We start from the raw sequence: 4,615 nt of genomic DNA, 5'->3' as shown, positions 1-4,615 counted from the left end.
TGCTTAAAGTTTCTGTTGAACACAGCATCTGAGTGCTTCTTCTATTTTTCTCTTACCAGAGTCTGGTTAAAGGAAAACTTGGAAAAATTATAACCACTACAAACATGAAGATAACTCAATAAAATGGGTGGGTTCAAAATTAAAATAGTCATATCAAGAATCAGTAGGCTTCCTATGTGTAAATCAAAACCTGCTACAGGTTATAATGGAAGGAGACAACATTTGCAATAACAACTGTGTAAAATATCTAGGATAATAGGAACTGTAAAAAACCTCTCCAAAGAAAACTCTAAAAAACCAGTGAGAAATACAAATGAGGACTGGAACAAATTGAAAGAGTACTACATTCATGAGTAAGTGGACTCATAAAGATTTCACCTATTCCTAATCTATACATTTTATATTTGTCCAATAAAAACACCAGTATTATATTTTTAACTTGATAAGCAGATTCTAAAAGGCAAACAGAAAATAGACAAGTAAAAATAGCCACAAAAATTGTAGGAAAATGAGTAATAACTCATTTCTAATATCACAAGAAATACCATATGAATCATAGCTCTGAAGCCATAAAAGAAGCTTTTTGTGCCTGGAACAGCCATGGCTCATGGTCCCAAGAAACATATGAAGCATACAGCAGCTCTAAAGCATCGGATGCTAGATTAACTGGTGTGTCTGTTCCTTATCCAAATACATACAAATCTCCATAGGCTGAGATAATGTCTCCCTTTCATTATTTTCCTAAGGAGCAGGCTTATGTGTGCCCTAACAGAAGATGAAGTAAAGAAGATAAGCCTGTAGTGTTTCATTAAGATAGACAGCAAGGTCCAAACTGATATAACCTACCTCCTGGTTTTATGGATGTCAAAAGCAGTGGCATTTAGACATCTTGGTGTCTAACCCGTGACACCAAGAGTCACTTTACTATTCATGGTATTCCATCTGAGGAAACCAAGTACAGGTTGTGCAAAGTGAGAAAGATCCTTGTGGAAACCAAAGGAATCCCTCATCCGATGACCGCTGATGCTTGCACAATCCACTACCCTAATACCCTCATCAAGGTGAATGACACTATTCATACTGATGTGGAGACTTGGAAGTTTACTACTTTCATCAAGTTTGACACTGGTAATCTGTATATGGTGACTGAAGGTGTTAACGTAGGAAGAATTGGTGTGACCACCAACAGAGAGCGACACACTGGTTCTTTCAGTGTAGTTCATGTCAAAGATGCCAGTGGCAACAGCTTTGCCAACCAGCTCTCCCACATTTTCATTATTCACAAAGGCAATAAACAATGGGTTTCTCTTCCCTTTGGAAAGGTACCTGCCTCACCAATGCTGGAGAGAGAGACAAGACACGGGCAGCCAAACAGAGCAGTGAGTGAAATGGTTTCTTGGTGATATGATTGGAAGTCTTTATACTTAAAGATAATACAGCATGAAAAACAGTGGTAAAAGGCAACATGGGACACTTTATAGAATACTTGTGTGAAAATGGCCTTTAAAACTATGAAAAACTCCTGTAATCAGTTAATAAAATGTTGATAAACCAAGTTCATCTACATATCAATTCCACTATAGTCAATGTCTCAGATAGAAAAAAATAGTTTGCCCAAAGTGAGTGATTTGAAAAGTGTTGAATGAAAGGACAAAGCTAAGTGTAGGATTATAAGGAAAACACTAGAGTTGGTGCATTGTCTAAGAACTGGTATTAGCAAGACAGATCATCTCCTTCAAGCCTAAAGAGGTGAGGGAAGAGCAGTTACTGGACTCAGATGAAGTTTTGTTTAAGACAGCTGGCTGGCAGAACATAATCCTGCAAGAATACAGACACCCTTCAGGGACTAGGGATGGAGGGAAGAAACCAGGGCTATGCATATCCTGCCTCTGCTCTCCTCCCTTCCTTTACTCTTCTGTGCCAGTACCCCTAATTGGTGGAACTTAACCAGGATCTATCAGTCAGCCCATAGAATTCACTCTCTTGAGGCATAAAAGCTCAAAAAATATATAGTAACTACAATTAGAATAGATGGGCTGGGGCGTGTGGGTGGCTCAGTCAGTTAAGCCTCCGACTTCGGCTCAGGTCATGATCTTGCAGTCTGTGAGTTCCAGCCCCGTGTCCAACTTTGTGCTGACAGCTCAAAGCCTGGAATCTGCTTCGGATTCTGTGTCTCCCTCTCTCTCTGCCCTTTCCCCACACTTGCTCTCTCTCTCTCTCTCTTTCTCAAAAATAAACAAACATAAAAAAAAAAGAGAGATGGGCTTATTACATTGGACACAGCAAAGATCATCCTGAATTAGAATATAAACCACTGTAAAATACTAGATTGAAGCACAGAGAGAAAAAAAATGAATGAAAATCAGAAAAGAGCAAGAGTTACATTGTATGTCGAATATTAAGACTTCTAACAGAAAAAGAGGCTAGGGAGTATATGACAGAAGCAATATTTGACGATAGACTGTCCAAGAATTTTCAAAACTTAATGAATGTTTGAACAAATGATGTTGGAAAAACTGGATAACCTCACTGCAAAAGAATGAAGTTGAACTTTTACTTTATGCCAATACCATGTCCAAAAAATTAACTCAAAATGGATCGAAAGCCTGAACATAAGACCTGAAGCTGTAACACTCTTGAAGCAGACATAGGGAAAAAGCTTTGTGACATTAGATTTGGCAGTGATATCTTGAATGTGACACAAAAAGCAGAAAGCAACAAAAGAAAAACATATAAATTGGACTACATCAAAATTAAAAACTTTGTACATCAAAAGACATAGTCAACAGAATTAGAGGCAACCCGAAAAATGGGGAAATATCTGCAAGTCATATATCTGATAAAGGGTTAACATCCAGAATAAAGAACTCCTACAACTTGACAAAAAAAAAAAAAAACAAGACAACATAAACAACTCAATTTAAATATGGCCAAAAGGCTTCCATAGACATTTCTCTAAAGGAGATATACAAACGAATAACAAGCACATGAAATGATGCTCAAAAGGGCAAATCATTAGGGAAATGCAAATTAAAACCACAGTGAGATGCCACTTCACACCTATTAGGATAGTTATTATCGAAAACACAGAAAATAACAAGTGTTGGCAAGGATGTGGAGAAATTGGAATCCCTGTTAGTGGGAATACAAAATGGTTCAGCTGCTGTGGAAAATGGCATGGCAGTTCCTCAAAAATTAAAAATAGAATTATCATATGATCTAGCAATTCTACTTCCAAAATAATTGAAAACAGGTCTTAAACAGATACTTGTATACCCACTTTCATAGTAGAACGATTCACAACAACTAAAAGGAGAAAGCAACCCAAGTGTCCATTGACAGATGAATGGTTAAATAAAATATGGTATATACACACAATGAATATTATTCAGCCTTAAAAATCAGGAAATTCTGATATGCTACAACATGGATAAACCTTGAAGGCATTATCCTAAGTGAAATAGGCCAGTCACAAAAGGACAAATACTGTATGATTTCATTAAATGAGATACCTAGAGTAATCAAACTCATAGAAAACAGAATTGTGGTAGGCAGGGGCGGGGAGAAGGAGGATATGGGGAATTATTGTTTAATGGATATGGAGTTTCAGTTTGGAATGATGAAAAAGATCTGGAGATGGATGGTAGTGATGTCTGTGCAACAATGTGAATGTAATTAAATGCCTCTAAACTGTACATTTAAAATGGCTAAAATGGCAAATGGCCATTGCTAAAACATACAGTTTTATAAAGAAGTAAATTCTCCACAAATTGGCCTGTGCAATCTCAATCAAAATTGTATGCAGGGATGGTCAGGCTAGGGGAAAGGCAAACAAATAAGGGTCGGTAGCAGATGGGGCTGAGTGCATTTGAGGAGGCACAGAAAATGAATCTTGTATTTTGAGGAAAATAAAAATTAAGTTTTGCAATTTCCACTTTTTATCATAGTGTGTAGTATGTAGTAGGAGCTTGATATCACTTTTTTAAATAATCAAAAATATTTTTACTAAATATAATTTGCTTTTCTTAGTCAAAGGGATGTCACATTTGTGTGTCTTACAACCAAATTTTCTCTCTTGTTCCAGTTATTTCCATCTCCCAGGAAGTAAAGATTGCCTACAAACAATAAAACACAAACACACACACATACACATACAATTCAATAGAAAAATGGAGAAAGACTATTAACTGACAATTCACAAGAGAAAAAGAGAATGAGTAATACTCATATGAAAGCCTTATCAACCTCAGACATAAAATTAAATGGCTTGAATTAAAATGTTCATTTATTTTTACTGCCTTATACAACTGCACTAAAATAGAAAAGAGAGCCACAGTCAATGAATGATATCCATAAATATTTGCAAGATATATTGTTGAAAGTGGACGAAAGTATGGTTATTGACATAAAAGAGTAAAAGGAATTTAAGACCCAATACCAGCACAGAGGATGTCTATAACAGAGCACACTAATTTACCAAGTAAAAACCATAAAAGGCTCAGGATAGAAGCAGCATTTATTTCCAGAGATGAAAGATGGGATGGAAAGTACAGTGGCTAATTTAAAGTGAGCATAAGATGGAGTTAAAACCAAAGTCTCTTCTGCTTCCCTGCCA

The 4,615-nt window shown here is 36.4% G+C and overlaps 1 pseudogene; it reads left to right on the top strand.

The window, feature by feature from the left end:
• Positions 1-600: 600 nt before the first annotated feature.
• LOC101087167 lies at positions 601-1,387 on the top strand (annotated as a pseudogene).
• Positions 1,388-4,615: the final 3,228 nt, after the last annotated feature.

This window comes from Felis catus, chromosome C1 (genome assembly GCF_018350175.1).
Source record: "Felis catus isolate Fca126 chromosome C1, F.catus_Fca126_mat1.0, whole genome shotgun sequence".
Taxonomy (NCBI): Eukaryota; Metazoa; Chordata; class Mammalia; order Carnivora; family Felidae; genus Felis; species Felis catus.
The sequence above is the reverse complement of the archived record's forward strand: the minus strand, read 5'-3'. Positions and strand labels throughout refer to the sequence as shown.